Source organism: Canis lupus, chromosome 8 (assembly GCF_003254725.2).
Source record: "Canis lupus dingo isolate Sandy chromosome 8, ASM325472v2, whole genome shotgun sequence".
Lineage (NCBI taxonomy): Eukaryota > Metazoa > Chordata > Mammalia > Carnivora > Canidae > Canis > Canis lupus.
Window position 1 is genome coordinate 25,597,167 of NC_064250.1, and position 18,373 is coordinate 25,615,539.

The 18,373-nt window shown below is 34.0% G+C and overlaps 1 long non-coding RNA gene across 1 annotated transcript in view; it reads right to left on the minus strand.

Annotated features, from left to right (window-relative positions):
- Nucleotides 1-14,454, minus strand: part of LOC112657795 (uncharacterized) — a 30,695-nt gene extending 16,241 nt beyond the window's left edge. The window contains exon 1 of the long non-coding RNA XR_003135297.3: nt 12,962-14,454. This is a non-coding gene — a long non-coding RNA (uncharacterized LOC112657795). The remainder of the gene's footprint in view (nt 1-12,961) is intronic.
- Between the last annotated feature and the right edge of the window lie 3,919 nt (nt 14,455-18,373).

The window sequence follows — 18,373 nt, forward strand, 5'->3', positions numbered from 1 at the left end:
CTTGTACCTGTGTTCTTCAACCCAAAGAAGAGTTATCTAAACACTGACAACCATGTAAAGAGGGGCACTATTTGCAGATATTAAGGGGCACAGTAAAGTAAATGATTTTAAGAACGTTTTTAAACTAAAGCCTTTAAAAGCCGATTTTTTTTTTCCATAGAAACTTATAGGAAGCACAAGCTTGAAACCTCCTCCTGGAAAAAAGAAAGGTGCATTGTGGCAGCTTCTGCCTGCTGGCAAGAGGAGATTGTTAAATTTGGGGGAATTTTATGAACCAGTGGTAAAATAGTTTGTAGCTTGAAATTATCCATGAAGGCAGCATTTACACCATAGAATTTGGCCAACACTACCAGTCAGTGTTTCTCTTATCTCCTTCCTCCCTTCCTTCCTTCCTTCCTTCCTTCCTTCCTTCCTTCCTTCCTTCCTTCCTTCCTTCCTTCCTTCCTCCTTCCTTTCCTTCCTTTCCTTTCCTTTCCTTCCTTCTTTCCTTCCTCCCTTCCTTCCTTCCTTCCTTCCTTCCTTCCTTCCTTCCTTCCTTCCTTCCTTCTGTCCCTCCCTCCTTCCCTCCCTCCCTCCATCCTCCCCTTCCTCCCTACCTTCCTGCCACCTTTCTTTTGGTGCAGGAATGGGACTATTTTACCTTTTTTGTTTCTAGAAAGCTGGTCATTATACTTTCATGAAAACTGGAATTAATTTCTATATATAGCCAATAAATATGAATGTTTGGCCTACCCCCTCATTCTACTTTTGTATCTATATTTATATAAATAAAAAGGAATGGGATGATTTGTTTTATAAAAATACTTCAGTGAAAGGAAGAGGTCAATTTTCAGGGCCTGGGAAAGACAAGGGATACATATGAGACAAAAGCGGCTGCTTTGAAAGCTGTATCTGTGTGTTGGTCACCAAGAGGAACATTTGCCTACTGAATTACATGGCTTGTATCCTCCATTTTTTTGCTTTCAAGGACATTTTATTATCCTTATTTTCTATTGGTTCTGATTTGTCAGTTCAGTTGATTGGTTCTTAGCAATATATTGCACTAGAGAGAATATGACATACTTTCAGCACCAAATAAACTCAGAATCTAGTAGAGGTAAATGCAATCATAATTAATTTACATGTAGGTATGCCTGCACATATGCAGATATATGTACCTGGCTTTATGATTATCCTGCCATATTCCAAAAAAATGAGCTAAGATTGTTTAAAAGGACAATACATATTCCACAACTATAATACAAAGAAAATACTAAAAGGCATATAATTTTTTTAAAGGCATATAATTTTGTTCTTAGTATTGTTAACACAGTAGGATTAACTGCAATATTAAATTTCAAAACAGGACATGACTATCAGGCTCTGTTCTAGGACCATCTAATAGCTAAAAGTCTGCTTTCTTCAGGAAACTTCTTCCCCCTTCACCCCATCCCGACCCCATGCTCTACTCTTCTTAACATGTGATTTTTATTCACCAACTTAAGATAGATGCTTGAAATCCATGCTTCATGTCTTTATTCTGCTCATTCTGAAGGGAAAAGGATTCTATGATTTGCATATTTCTGTTAGTAAGTCCTCAAGTTTTACCCATGTAATTGCACTTTTCCTTTTTTTAAAAAAACTGAACATGGGATACCACTGACTTCTTTCATCAGTATCTCAGTTTTCAGAGTAGAGATTTCACCTTTTTGGTTAAGTTTATTTTTAAATATTTTACTGTTTTGATGCTATCGTAAATGTAATCATTTTCTTTTTTTCTTTTTCAGATAATTTTTTATTGGTGTATGAAACCACTACTGATTTTATATATTAATTTTGTATCACACAACTTCATTGAATTTGTTGATTAGATCTAGCAATCTTTTGGTGAAATTTTTAGAATTTTCTATTTATAAATTCGTATCCCTTGCAAATACAGAAAATTGTACTTTGTTCTTTCTAATTCTGATTTTCTTTTTAATTTCTCTTTCTTGCTTGATTGCTCTAGCTAGGACTTCTACTACTATGCTGAATAGAAATGGTAAAAGTAGTGGTCATATTCCTGATCTTAGGGAAAAAAGCTTTCAACTTTTCACCACCGTGTATTATAACAGCTATAGCTGTGGGCTTGTCATAGATGTCCTTTATTATGTTGAAGTACTTTCTTTTTTATCTAATTTGTTAAGAATTTTTATCATGAATGGGTGTTGAATTTTGGCAAATGCCGCTTCTGTGTCTATTAAGATGATTATATGACTTTTATTCTTCCATTCTATTGCGATGTATCACATTGACTGATTTGTGTATATCAAATGATCACTGAATTCGAAATACAAATCCATTTGATCGTGTCACATGATCCTTTGCCAAATTTGGTTTGTGGTTTTGTTTTGTTTTTGTTTTTGTTTTTGAGATTTCATCAGGGATAGTAGCCTCTAGCTTTCTTGTTGCATCCTTTCTTGACTTGGGTATCAGGATAATTCTGGCCTTATAAAATGAATTTGAGAATATTTCCTCTTTTTTGATTTTTGGAAAAGTTGAGAAGGATTGACATTAATTCTTCTTTAAATATATGGTAAAATTCACCAGGGAAGCCATCTGGTCCTGAGATTTAATTTGTTAGGTGATTCTTCATTACTTAATCTCCATACTAGTTATAGACCTCTTCAGACTCCATTTCTTCCCAATTTAGATTTGGTAAGTTTTCATTTCTAGGAATTTACCCATTTCACTTAGGTTATTTAGTTTTTTGGCATATAACTGTCGGTAGCAGTCTCTTATGACCTTTTTACTTCTGTAGTTTTATGATGTTTTTCTTTTCACTTCTGATTTGTTTTTGTCCTTTCTTTTTTTACTAGTCTTTCTAAGAGTTGGCCAATTTTGTTTATCTTTTCAAAAAAAACAACTCTTATTCCATCATTTTTTTCCCTTTTGGAAGGGGCTTTCTTTTCATTTATTTTGGCTCTGATCTTTATTTTCTTCCTTCTGCTAATGTTGAATTTAGTTTGTTGTTCTAGTTCCTTGAAGTATAGTGTTAGGTATTCTTCCCTTCATTCACTTTGATAGATGTTTTCCCATCTTAAATTCAGTCTGTGCACAAAATCACAGTTTTTGACCCAGAGGCCAAAGGCTACTGACTGCTTTGTGACAACCTCTTCTGGGTCACAATGTATGTGACCTTTTCTGGGTCACAATGTATGTTCTTAACATACATTTGGCTCACAGAAGCCACACAAAGAAGTTGCAACCACTGGCTCTCTTCCAAATAACTTTTCTACTTTAATTAAATCATTTGAAAATAGCTTACCAATATTAAGTCACCATTCCAAGGATTCATTTTAAGACTTCTAATTTCCTCCAAACTTAAAAATATTCAATCTGCTCATGTATTCACCAACCCACTTATGCTACAGAAAAAAAAAAGAATGCTCTAATAATTATTATTCTCATCTCCCTTGAGCTAGTGTATGGGGTTGTTGAAAGAGAAGTAATTTCTCAATATACATATATTACAGAAGGTTCAGGAAAATATTTTTCTTTGGCACTTTATAATGTATGAAATGGCTACACTTTACATGATCATTTTGCAAAGATATGAATTTAAAGAAGAATGAAAGTACAGGAAGTGAATTAAATTTCAAACAACTAAGAAATTTTATTCACAAAATGTGTTATTCCGTTTTTAAAAAGAGCCTCAGCAATTTCCTAGAAAACTTAATGTTTTTGGAATTGAATAAAGGTGGCTTTATTTTTATTTTTTTAAGATCTTTTTTATTTATTCATGAGAGACAGAGAGAGGGGCAGAGACATAAAAAGAGGGAGAAGCAGGCTCCTCCCAGGGAGCCCATTGCGGGACTGGATCCCGGAATCCCGAGATCATGCCCTGAGCCAAAGACAGAGGCTCAACTGCTGAGCCACCCAGGCGTCTCAATAAAGGTGGTTTTAGAAGGAGTTCACTGAATTAGAACTTCTTTGTTTAAAACAAAAAACAAAAACACAAAAACCAAGATATTTAACTCAGTAACTCACATGATCAAATCATGAGAATGATAGAAATGAGGGCTACTGGCCTCCTCTCTGCCTTCCCCACCAATGGGGAAGTTCTCTCTCAGTTCAATTTAGAAAACCCTTTGCCTGATTTTCACCAGACTTCTATCCCAGCCATGCTTCTAAAGCTTTAATGTGCATAAAAATCACCTGGGAATTCTGATTTTAAAAATTCTGATTATTAGGATTAGGTAAATATGGAGTAGGGTCTGAGTTTCTATTTGTAATGAGCTCTCTAATGAGGCTGATGCTGCTAATACTCACAGACTGTTTTTTAAAAACACTGATGCCTGTTTCCTACTGCCAGAGACTATGATCCAATTACATGAAAGAGGGCTAGGGCATTTGGATTTTTAAATCACCTCAGAGCAAAGCTTGAGAAGCACTACTTTAGAGCAACACATTTCAAAATTTCCTCATCAGAAGACTTGTTAAAATGCCAGTTGCCAAGCCCTACCCAGACTCACTGGATCTCAGCAGTATATGGGAGAAAGGCCTGGAAAGGGAATACCTTTAACAGTGATCGCTTAGTATCAGGAAAGATGGGTAAACATTGTTCTGGAGCAGCCATTGAGGTCAGGGATGTGATGCATATTACTGGCCTAATAGTTCATGAATGTGATTACTCTGTCCTAGAGAGGAAGCATCATATGGCATACACCTTTACATCTTTGTAGAGGGTTGACAGAAAAGAAAATCAGTTACCCCAAAGGATAGAAGAGGGTGAATCCTCACTCTGGGAATTATTGTGAGTTAGGGAGCCTGCCTTCTAATTTGCATCTAATAGAGTTAACCTCCCAAAGCAGATTTTTCATGTTCATATATTCAGTTGGTTTTTGCAAGCAGATGTTATCTGCTCAGTTTTGGGTTTTTTTAAATGTATATTTAGTGACTTTTAGTTTTGTATATTCCCATTTTCTGTCTTCTTTTGGCATACAAATTTTCTATAGAAGAGTTTTCAATCAAGTTACTTTTCAAGAATCTAGCGATGTTGATGCTGATTCAAGTGCGTGTATATATGTTACAGAAACGTGGTTTCTTAGAAAATATCCAGGAGGAGGGCAGCTCCGGTAGTGCAGCGGTTTAGCACCGCCTGCAGCCCAGGGCGTGATCCTGGAGACCCTGGATCAAGTCCCACGTCAGGCTCTCTGTATGATGCCTGTTTCTCCCTCTGCCTATGTCTCTGCCTCTCTCTCTCTCTCTGTCTCTATGAATAAATAAATAAAAATCTTTAAAAAAATAAAATATCCAGGAGATTTTCGGTTAGAATGATAAAAGTATGATAGACTGATGAAATTAAAAGTTATTGTGTTTATGTTGAGAAAACATGTACTGACTCATAGTAAATGCCAGGCACTATTCTAAAGCACAAAATATCTCTACACCACCAGAATAAGTAGACTTGTATAGGTATTGAAAATTTGGATGGATTGTATAAGCTCTATTCTTTTTCTCTTTCAAATGACATTGATTCTTTAAAAGGTGTAGGAGTGAGACTCAGTTTGAAGGAAACACTAGTTTTGTGGAAATCACTCTTTTTTTTCTGATTATCTTTTTCTCCTATGTTAGACTATAGGTGAAGGAAATTTTGTAGAGTATAAAGTAGAACTGTGATAACATTATGATTGGTTTAGATACAAGACTAGTAGAGTTAGTTGCCATTTGGTTTTATAGTCTTTCTTTCAAAGCACTGTCTACTTAGGAGCAGTCTGTGATAGTGAAATAAAAAGAAAACAGAACCAGAAAATATACAAATACTGTCTCCCCCATACCCTTGGTTATTTTGTTTCACTTCCCTTCATCCGAGAATATATCAACTCTCCTGAGGACATTCAGGAGGAACAGCTTATGTTTCCCTATAGGTCTATGGAAAGCTGCTTTGTTCATAGTTGTACACTATGTTTAAATAGTGGGTGGCACTAAAAGGAGTTCAATAAATGTTTCTTCAAAGAGCAAATTAATTCAGTTCAGAAAAGGAAATTGAAAGAACAAATCTTGTGGGAAAGGGGTTGTGGAGTGTTTTTTTATCTCCTTTTACCTACCCATCTTATTTGCCACTTTGTTCAATTAACCTTTCCTATATCTAAGATAGCCAGGTTTGTTTAAAACAATTTTCTGCCTTCCACTAATCTCTCCCTTCTTGACTTGCAAATATAAGATTTGAGTTTGAAAACATTTTTCCTTATTAATTCTATTTTTCCTTCTGCTTGAACTTGTAAAGAAAATATCTCCGCATTGGATCCAGATCTCTTTATGGCTTGGTGCATTCATTCTGCAGTTAGGAGATGTCTTGTAGAATTCCTTATGCAAATTATAAAATACAGTCTTTGACAAAAACAAATAAGAATAGCATATGCAATCTCTGAATAATTTCTAAAAGCTTTTATAATTTGTAGACATTTTGATGGTCAGTCCAACTTTATAAGAAATCTCCTTGTATATTTAATCCATTAATACACATTATAATAGCACCCTACATTACTGACACTGTGCTAATTTTTATACATAACCCACAGAAAGTTTCTAAAAAATGGAATAAAATTTAGGAAAAAACTTTCGATTGTAGAAAGCTTAAGTGACAGAGCATACCACAATATTGTAACTCTACTATATGTAACAGGAATTGCCTTAAGCACTTTGCACATTTTCTAATTCATAGTATACCTGTAAAGTATATGTCTCCATCATAAGCAAGAGAATCCATTCTAGCTAGTTTAAGCAGAAAGATTCAATAGACTATATTATCTCACATATATCTGAACACCAACAATTTAGCTTTTGGATGTAATTCAAATTATACCACCAGGTGAGTCCAGAGGATACAGGTGTGTGGTTCACTCTGCTAATAATCCCTAGCCCCTAGATCTCTACCGGGACTGTCCCCAGAAACAAAGCATTTCTTGCCATCCTCACCACTGCAATTCTTCAGGGAATCTCATTCCTCAAGCCATTCTTTTCAAAATCAAATTTGAACACAAGGATATCATGTTGGAAAAGCCTAGGTCACATGCCTGCATTTCACCTGCAAGAAAAGCTGCATAAGTGATTTCTATCTCTCCAGAAAGGTGACACATATAATGTGAAGTCCCACAGCTAGAAAGAGTGCTTAGAAGAATATAGGCAGACAGAAATGTCCACTAGAGTAAATATTAGAAAAATCATGTTACAGATAAAAAACTAAGGCTCAGTGAATTTCTCAAAATTCCACAGGAGAAACTAACTTCAAATTCAATTCTAACTGGTGCCAAAGCATAAAGCCTTTGTGCTTTGCAGCAATGTCTTCTGTATACAGCATTTTTTATCAAAATGATTTTTAAGTAGATATAATTGACAAATACATTGTCTTAGTTTTTTTAAAGATTTTATTTATTTATTCCTGAGAGATGAGAGAGAGAGAGAGAGACAGACAGATACAGAGACATAGGCAGAGGGAGAAGCAGGCTCCATGCAAGGAGCCTGATGTGGGACTCAATCCCTGGTCTGCAGGATCACGCCTGAAGATGGTGCTAAACTGCTGAGCCACCCAGGCTGCCCAACATTATCTTAGTTTTAAGTGTATAACATTCATCATAAAACAAGCTGTTTTTCCCCTTGTAATGAGAACTTTTAAGATCTACTCTTTTAGTAACTTTCAAATATGCAACACAATATTGTTAACTGTAGTTATGCTGTACATTATATCCTCAGGACTTAATTTATAACTGGAAGTTTATACCATTTGACCACCTTCACCCATTTCACCCTACCTCAACTCTGGTAACTGCCAAGTCTGTTTCCTATATCTATAAGCTCAGGGATTTTCTTTTCTTTTCTTTTTAGATTCCACATATATGTGAGATCATACAGAATTTGTCTTACTCTGTCTGGCATATTTGACTTAGCATAATGCCTTCAAGTCTATCAATGCTATTGCAAATAGCAAAGTAATCTTCCATTGTATGTATGTATATACATATATATATATAAGACACTACATGTTGTTTATTCATTTATCTATGATGAACACAAGTTGTTCCCATTTCTTGACAATCATAAATAATTCTCAGTGAACATGGAGGTGCAGAGGTCTTTTCAAGATAGTAATTTAGCTTTTCTTTTCCTTCAGATAAACACCCAGAACTGGAATTGCTAATTCATATTATAGTACTATTTTATTGAGGAATCTCCATCCTATTTTCAGAAATGAATACATTGTTTTACAGTCTCTCCAGCAGTGCACAAGGGTTCACTTTCCTCTCTATCCTTACCAACACTTTTCTTCTTGATAGTAGCCGATCTATGTGGTGAGCTCTCAATATGGTTTTGATTTGCATTTCCCTGATGATCAGTGATGCTGAACACACTTCATGTACCTACTGGTCACTTGCATGACTTTTTTGGAAAAATATCTATTTAGATTCTCTGTCCATTTTAATTGATTTTTTTCTATTGCATTGTAGGAGTTCTTTATATATGTTGCATATTAAACCCTTATCACATATATGGTTTGCAAATATTTTCTCCCTTTTGGTAGGTTGCCTTTTCATGTTATTAATAATTTATTTTGCTAAACAGAAGCTTTTTAGTTTGATGTAGTCCCACTGGTTTATTTTTATTTTTTATTTTTTATTTTTTATTTTTTTTTTACCTTTGCTTTTGAGTGTCAAATCCAAGAAATCTTTGCAAAGACCCACTCTAACCTTAATCCTGAGGTGGGAAGGAGAAGACTGGAAAGAAGGGAGAGAGACATTGATTTTTTAAAATTGGCTCAATGATAGGGGGGCTAGCAATCTTGCTCCAAGAGGCTGGAGACTCAGAGAAAAGCTAATGCTATAGTCCAGAGGCCAACATGATGAAAAGCTAGGGTAGACCTATGTTGCAGTTTGTATGGGGGCTGTCTGCTATCAGAGTTCCCTCATGCTCAGAAGCAGTCAATTTTCTGTTCTAGTCTGGCCTTCAACTGATTGAATGAGGCCCATCCGCATTAATGAAGAATGATCTGCTTTACTTAAATCCACTGATTTAAATGTTAATTTTATCCAAAAACACCCTCACAGAAACATTCATAGTAATGTTTGAGCACACATCTGGGCACCATGGCCCAGTCAAGTTGACTTAAAATGAGTGATCACAATGTATCACAGGTATTGTGATGTGTTGTTCTACATTCCACTGAAAGAGAAATTTCAAAATAATTAGCATTAGTTAGGATTAACTTATATATATATATATATATATATATATATGTATTTATATATATGTATAATATCCATCTTTTGTATTCTTTCATTTTACCAAGTTTGGAGGTGTGAAAAAGAATTTAAATTTTATGTTATAATTAAAGTTGCTATATATAGGAAAATTGGCTTAATCTTGTCTCAAGTACTTATTGATGATATATAATTAGAATTCACAAAATATATAAATATGTCATTAATATTTAAATTGGAACATAAATACAAAATATTATTGTTTAATTTCCTTCAAATGTGCTCCTACTATTTCTGAGATACTTCCATAATGACAACGTATATCTTAAAACTGTACTTATCGTGGGGAAAATAAAAGACATTTCTAGATGAATACCCAAAAAGTAACAGATATTAATTACAAATATTCCCTATATCTATACCTCAGTATCTCAGTCTCTTGATTCAAATCAATACAAATATACATTGTAATCTAAATTTGCTGGATGTATATATATATCTTTTAAAATTCTGAAGTCATAAACATAAATTTTTGAAACTTGAAATACCTAGTTCTAGTTTTCTTGAGAAAATCTAATTTTTCTTAATTAAAAAAAGATAAAATAATTTTTATTAACACATATTTAAAAGTATTCTTTTAAAACTTGTGTTTTATTCCAACTCAAAAAATGGATTTTTAATGATCTACAAAGTCAGATATCTGCCCGATGTGAATGAGAACAGACTGATTGTTCCCCTGCTCACTCCGTTTCTGTTAAAGATACGTGGGATTTTGAGATTTTTCACTTAGCAAATACTGTTCATTGAATGAGGTAAGCATGATTTTTAAAACATATTTTTAAGTGTGAAACAAAAAGTCATTGCAATGGGCCTATTTCCTTAATGGTTGTTCTTTCTGTTAACCAAATATTAGACTTTCAAAATAATTATTTCTCTTTTTTATTTTTTCCCAGACTTCACTGGAAAAAGGGCCTCTTAGAGGTTTAAGAAGTCATTATATTTTCCTAAAATATCACTAAAATGAAAGAAAAAAAAAGAAAGAAACCTTAAAATCCATAAAATCAAAAGAAAAAAACATACTATAGAATTAAAAAATAATAAAACACATTTTTTATTTCTTAGAAGAAAAAAAAATAATCAGTCATATGGAACATCCCCCCAAAAAAACTTTTCAGGAGACTCTACTTGTTCATATAGTCAAATACTAGGTGCCTTAGGTATTCTCATATATATTTTTTTTAATTGAGGAAGTTTGGGTGGAAAGAATCTACCTTCTTACTGGTATCACCCATTGGAAAATTTAGAGCCCTATTCATTTAATGGGGCATGAACAGAGCAAGTAATTATATACTTGGTATTTGCCTTTCATTAAAATCTCTGTCAAATATGAAAAGCACAGAAGAGTCAATTTATGACTATGATTATCTATACATAGATGCAATTGACAGGCCTACATATAGAATAAATTATAAAATTTTAGAGTGCAATTAGATTCAAAGTACTCCTTCACCAAAATACATAATGTAGTATTTTAAGCATATAATTATGAGATTGAGGTAAATTTACAACATTGGCATGCAGATAAAAGTCCTTCATTGCAGGGAGAAATTCCAAGTGCCAGCAAACTCAGTATTTTACTGTTGATTTCAATGTGTATGTCTAATGTTTTACATTTATACTGTATTTAACCATCTTCCTTTCTTTCCTATAAACTTCCTAAGGAAAAAAAGTATAAAGAAATAAAATACCCTCTCCCAAATCATGGGATCTCTGCTCAAGAGTTGTCCTACAAAGTCAGGTAAGAAAGATGACCATTGTTTAGTGATATAAAACAGTAAGTATAGTTAGAATCAGGGTGGTTTTCAAACTGAATACACAAATTGACACTATTTCCAATGACATATTTGATAACTCTCGAGAGAGGAAAATGACACAGAGCAACAAGAACAATGAAAAGATAACAGGAACTCTACATTTTGCATGAATTGAGCCTGCCTTACTCAGCATAAATGGTAAGATATTCACATTTGTAGGTTTTGTATGAATGCTGGTCTATATTCTTCTGCAACAAAGTAACATTGATCTTGGAGGAGAAAATAATTAAGAGGAGGGAGAAAGTGTGTTGGAAGTAAATAATCTCCCTCATTAAACTTTACATTTTGTATAAAAATCTGCCACTGGAGCTAGGTAGCTGGAAGATGCCACTTGTTGGCATTGACATTTTCACTATTCTCTATTTGTTTCATATCCCTGTAGCCACTTTTACTCCACTGCCTGAGTGATATAATGAAAAAGACTCATCTCTGTGTTTCTTATAGAGATTATGCTGATTATATTTAGAATTTAGTGATGAAATTTAATTATGCATTATTATTTGAAATATGTAGAAAATTGGGATCCCTGGGTGGCTCAGCAGTTTAGCACCTACCTTCAGCCCAGGGCATGATCCTGGAGTCCTGGGATTGGGTCCATATTGGGCTCCCTCATGGAGCCTGTTTCTCCCTCTGCCTATGTCTCTGCCTCTCTCTCTGTCTCTCATGAATAAATAAATAAAATATTTTTTAAAAAAGAAATACATAGAAAATTGTCCATGAAAGCTAGTTGGGTATTTTGGGAAAAAAAAGATAAACTTGATATAGATAACTGTCTTAGTTCAGGCTGCTATAACAAGTAACCATAGACCAAGTAACTTAACAGAAATTTATTTCTCACAGTTCTGTGGGCTGGGAGGTCCAAGATCAAGGCTCTGACAGATCTGAAATCTGCTGGGTACTATCTCCCTGGTTTTCAGACAGCCATGTTTATCATTGTACATCCTCCCATCAGAAAGAGTATGTGCTAGCATTAGTCATATTATCCCCTTATAGGGACATTAATCCCATTCATGGAGGTTCCACAGTATGACCTAATTACCTTCCAAAGTCTCTACCTCCAAATACAATTATATTGGGGGTTAGGATTTCAACATATAAATATTGGGAGATAAAGACATTCATCCAGGATGCCTGGGTGGCTCAGCAGTTTAGCACCTGCCTTCAGCCCAGGGCGTGATCCTGGAGTCCTGGGATTGAGTCCCACATCGGGCTCCTGCATGGAGCCTGCTTCTCCCTCTGCCTATGTCTCTGCCTCTGTGTGTGTGTGTCTCTCATGAATAAATAAATAAATAAAATATTTTAAAAAAAACATTCAGTCCATAGCAGATAATTACACTGATGGATGACAAAGATTTATTAAAACTTTAAGCGCTGGTTAAATTCTAGAGGGATCCTGCCCACAGCAGAGCAAACATATTTCCTGTACTTGTATAGTTTGTCTTGTTTTGTTCTACTTTATATTGTATTATATACAACATATTATATAATTGTTATATATGATAAATACACATTAGATTTTAGGTTATTTAAGATTCTCTCCTTTGACTGAGTTTTAACTGTACCAGCAAAGAGAATTTCTCTCATTGCATGACTAAGTAAGCATATAAATAATGCCTTCATGTGTGGAGAAGGTAAGTTATTGAAGATAGCTAAAAATATGTTTAAAGTGATGTGTTCCTGTCATTTGTTGTTGTTGTTCTAGTACACTACAAACCTATGAGAATTGTTTGGTTCAGAAAATTAAAAATGACAGAAAATTAAAAATATATTGTTCGATCACTGAAGTGTATTCTGGCCTTATTCATTAACTAAACGTTACATTTCACTTTTCACTGTCAATTCAAAAATAAACTTTTTACTTTGTACACTTACCTTAGAAATGTATTTTCAGGGATGCCTTGATGGCCCAGTGGTTGAGCATCTGCCTTTGGCTGGGGTGGTGATCCTGTGAACTCGGGATCAAGTCCCACATCCGGCTCCTGCATGGAGCCTGCTTCTCCCTCTGCCTATGTCTCTGCTTCTCTCTTTCTCTCTCTGTTTCTCATGAATAAATACATAAAATCTTTAAAAAATGTATTTGCAATTTTCTCAAATAGCATTAGTAGTAGTCATTAAATAAAAGAAAATCATGTGTAAGTATGTGCTTTTCTCCTATAGTCATCTCCAAATTAGATGCAAAACTTCTGTCAGTTACAGGAAACCTTTGTGTACATCCCACCTGAAGTCAGCAATGGAAACATCTCAGCATGATCAGAGCCAGACTGTAAGAGTTACAGAAAGGTGCTGGGCTAAGCCTGCCCCAAGGAAAATAAGTTTTTGTTTTGTTTCTGAATTCTCACAAAGGGATCTATGAGTTAGTAGTGCTCCTGCAAGAGGCAATGATTCCATTATTTCTTAGAGACCGGACACCTATTTGGACTGCTTATAATTACAACAATTTTACTACTATCATTATTTGTCAGTGAAAGGTGAGTCCTTTGGTTTCGTCTTCCTCTGTGTGCCTATTACAACACACTGCCCATGGACCCTGGCAATAACATCTATTAGAAGTGTATTTCTCATTGCTAAATTCTGGAGGGAAAAGCAGTAGTTTATTTTTCATTGCATTTATTTATCTCAGCTTTTATATTGGAGAACTTTTCTAGAACTTGGATTAATGGCTTGAAAACTGCATCTCAGCATTTGCCTTCAGATCATTTGACTGTCTAGAGGGATATCTTAAGTAGGGCTACATTTTACTGACATACTTGCAAGATCTAATTTTCAATTTTTCCTGCATTGGGAATAGATTAGATGAACAGATTACTTTTTCAATCTTTCTGAGCTTTTCAAAACCTATATCCTTTGTTTCTTCGGGTTTCTTATTTATTGTTTTACCGTGTATAATTCTGATCTTTCCTTGAGACTCTTAGCTCCCAATTGTCTATTTTTCAATGTACTCATACAAACAGAAAAGTAATAATCATACTAAAGTGGCAAAAATTCTGCAAGAGTTATAAGATGGAACATATTTCTTTAAAAAGGAAAATCAATATTTAAGTGGGAATGTGTGCAGATGATGCTTTGTCTGATAATTTGTTCTGCCAGGATCTGGTTTAAATTGTATATCCCTCAGAAGGCCAATTTTTTTCTTCTTCTTTTATGTCTTTGATTTTTATTTTAACCTTTGTTTGTCCTGCAAGGTTTCAAAAATTTGTACTTTATGGCTCCTTATCTCCTGATATTCCAACTGACCAGCTCTGCAAAAAAAGATTAAAAATGACACATGCACACAAAAGCACACAACCCCATTGGGAAGATGTTACTTGCACATCGTGCATGCATTTATCTTTGTTTCTGTGAGGAGGTTCTGCATCAGAGCCTGTTTGTTTCATGCCACACCTGGAACAGTATCAGAATCTCAAAATTCTTTCCAAATTAGCCCAGATCTAAGCAGAGAATGTATCTTGCTGAGTATGCAGAAAGTCTGTCAAATAATTAAACCACTCACCAGTGCTAAAATTTTTGGAATTTAATTGCCTTTGTCCCTGGGAATATGGGGCCTATTATAAGTCCAGTAAGGAATAACATCTTTATTCTGACTTTTTAGAACTTTTCATTATTGCTGTATTTTTTAATGACTTTAAATGGTGGAAGATTGTCTACTAAATCACTCTTCAGCTGATGATGTTTTAGGACACTCTTGGTTTTCTGATTGGCTTAAGATTTTTGTGGGCTTACTCTTCTATATATAAAGCATCCAAACAATTTGGGTCTAGTTTTGGAAAGGTATTGATTAGAAAAGTGACTAGATGGACAGACCTTTTGTTTTCAATGACTGTATGTCAACAGTAATAACCCTATGTCTATGGAAGAAGTTTGGGGTTACCCGCAATTCAGAATTGTTCACTAGACTGTAGGTTCAGTGTTCTTGAGAAGAGACAGCTAGCTCTAAGAAACATGCTGAATTCATTTATCCAGCAAATGTTTGCTGAGTATCTACTCTGAATTATTCACTGTGAAAATACTGGAAAGACAGACTGGTTTATTACCTTTATGAGATTACAGTCCAGTGGAAGATGTAGAAGTTAATCAATATTTGCAGTGTCTGATCAGTGTTTTGATGAATGAACTTATTTCCATGGAGGTAGGAGGGCTGATGAGTCTGCAGTCAGGTAAGACCTCCTAAGGAATTAGAAGAAGGAATTTACAGTTAGTGTGGGGAGATGACCATTCTAGGCTAGAGAAGAGCATATGCAAAGATTCTAATATGGGAAGAATGTGGTCTCTCGTGAGGGAGAGAAAAAGGATAATAAAATCCAAGAGTTACCAAAATAAATATTTTTTTCTGATTCAAATACCAACTTCTAAGAACTGTATAGAAAAAAAATCATGAGAGAAATAAATTTATTAATATTCATAAACTTTGAGTTATAGAATCCAAATTCATTTGTGAGAACCTTATAAATTTTGATTTAGTTCAAGTTTGGCATCAACTTGATTTAGGAAAGTGTATTTCAACATTGTTGCTCTGACTTTCCGAGTTGTTAAAGTATCTTTCAGCTCCCACTTTTAGCAATCTGAACTTTTACTCTCAATAGCTTGTCATACAGTTCAATCTACAGCAAACTAAAAGCTAAATCAATCTTATTTGTCCAAGAATTTACCACCAATATAAGGTGGAAAGGTTCTGTCTCTATATCCTCTTATGTTTTATTTCCTTTTCTTTCATTATCTTCTAGTAAATATTTTCATTTGCCAACACTGCCTTTAGTTGTCAGCTGAGGTTTCTGCTCCAAACCCTTTACTCTGTCTGGCTTGCTATTTCTTTTTATCTTTATTAGCTTCTCATATCATTCTGGAAGGAAGAATGTTTCCAACTCTTTTCACTGACCCTACTGCTTAGCATGGTCCCTAGAATATGTTAGATGTTTAATAAATGCACTCAAATATTTTTTCAGAAATGTCAGTGAGAATTCTTCCTTCCTATTTTCATTTGGAGGCTTATTTAAAGGGGGGAGGGGTCTTAGTTTTAGTCTCTGCTTTATACCAACTCCTTGGAATAGCATCTGGCCTATAGTAGGCACCTTATAAATATTGATTCAATGAATCAATTATTTAATTAGTGTTCATATTTTCTAAAGCATTGTACATGAACAAAACACCTGAATATTGGTGGCACTGTAATGAAATTATATCAAAAAATCTTTTAAGGAAAAAGCTAAAATGACATGGCATTTACTTCTAAATACTTTCCTGTTATTTAGCAAACTATGTGCAGTGTCATTTTTTCAGTACTTGCTACACATACCTGATATACTGGAGGTTACTGTTAGGGAATTAAAATATACCTGAATAAATAACATTTTAATTCAAGATTATACTGCTATGAGACCCTTAAGTGACTACATTTACTGATGATGCTGGCTATGGTCCAAATGTAAAATATCAGGGTTATTAAATGTACTTGTTGGCATTTAATCTGCTAATTATTGTTTAAAGAAAAAGTCCTTGACATTTCAAGAGTTATTTCCAATCATTGCTGTTACAGTGACTGTATACTTCTTTTCCCTTGCCAAAAAAATAAAGGAAAAATAAAACATATAAAGCTATAATAGCAGAAAATGAATATTGTCATTTGATTACAATAACTTTCTATGGAATAACAGCCATGGTGGTAAAAAGGCAGCCCAAGAATCCCTATGTCATGAGAATCACTCACCATTTCTTTAGGCAGGTGGCTATGCACTCTTGGTGGTACTTAATCAGGGTGACCACTATAGTGTATAAGTGAGTAATTGGTAAGAAGTTCTAGGCTGGTTTAAGCTCTCATCTACAAACCAGTGAAACAGGAGTGATTCCCTGCAGAATTCATACTCTGATATCTCAATTTTCTTCCTAGGATTTTTGCTGATGCCAAATATGTTCCCCAGTATAAGCTTAGACAAGAATCACACAATTAAAAGGAATAAATTTCTAGCATTAGAAATTAATTATGTATCAATACTTTTGAGATTTCAATTAATTGCAAATATAGAAACATTTTTGTATTTTGATTCAAGTAAAAACTACTATAAAAAGAAGACAACTGGGGCAATATGAGTCGATTTTGATGATATTAAGAAATTGTTTCTTTTATATAACTGTGATGATGATATTACTATGTTTAAAATGGTCCATTTACAAATAAAATTATATGATATTTGGGATTGGTTTCAGAATAATCCAGCAAGGAGAGTTGGTGCAGATATGAATGAACCAAGATTGATATTGAGGCAATAATCATTTAAACTAGGTGATGGGTCCATGAAGTTCAATATAGTATTCTCTTGTCTTTTGTATATATTTTACTTCTATAATAATTTAATACGAAAACTAGAAGCAAAATTCTCTTATATAAAAGAGAAGCCTGAGTAGGGAAAAAAGTATGTTCTTTACCATAAAGGTAAGGAGAAATTAAATCCACCTACACAGAGCTTTCTCTCCTCGATCTATGTTGCATATAGTAACAGAACTACCAGTTTTAAGCAAATATTTTTCTATCTATTCTTTTTTTACTCAACTATATTTTCAGTTAATTGAAGGAAGCTACTTTCTTTAGATATTTTTAATCTTCTCCAATATATAGAAGCAGAAGCATATACTTTATTAGTAATTTTTAACTAGAAAAAGTAAAATGGAAATTTCTATTAGAGTGACTGCAGTATTTAAGACCAAAAACAATGTAAATGGATGAATACATTAAGCAGATGAAAACTCAGGAAGGATTTTATTTTAGCATACTACCCTAAAACAGAAAGTGGTAAACAGAACAAAAATCTCAAAAAGAGGGATAGTTAGTCAAAGGAAGAACTGTAAGCAGAATAAATTAAGTGGAGGGCACCTAGAGATGATGACAAAATACAATTGAGGTCATAGAAAAAATATTTAATTTATGCTGTGCAGCAGGTACTAAAGAAGTATATCTAAAGCAGCAAATAAAATACAATTATTTTCCTCATAGAAACTTCTTTTCCCAGGCTTATTGAGGTATTATTGTCAAAGTTATACGTAAAGACTACAACATGATTATTTTATATATGTACACATCAGGAATATTAATTAAGACACCTATCACCTCTCATATATACCTTTTTCCTTTCTTGATGAAAACATTTATGTTTTATTTTCTTAACAAATTTCAGTTTTGCAACAATGCATTATCAACTACATTCACCTTATCGTACATTAGTTTCTCAGACCTTATGCATCTTGTCACTAAAAGTTTGCACCCTTTTACCAACCTCTCCCTATTTCCTCCATCCC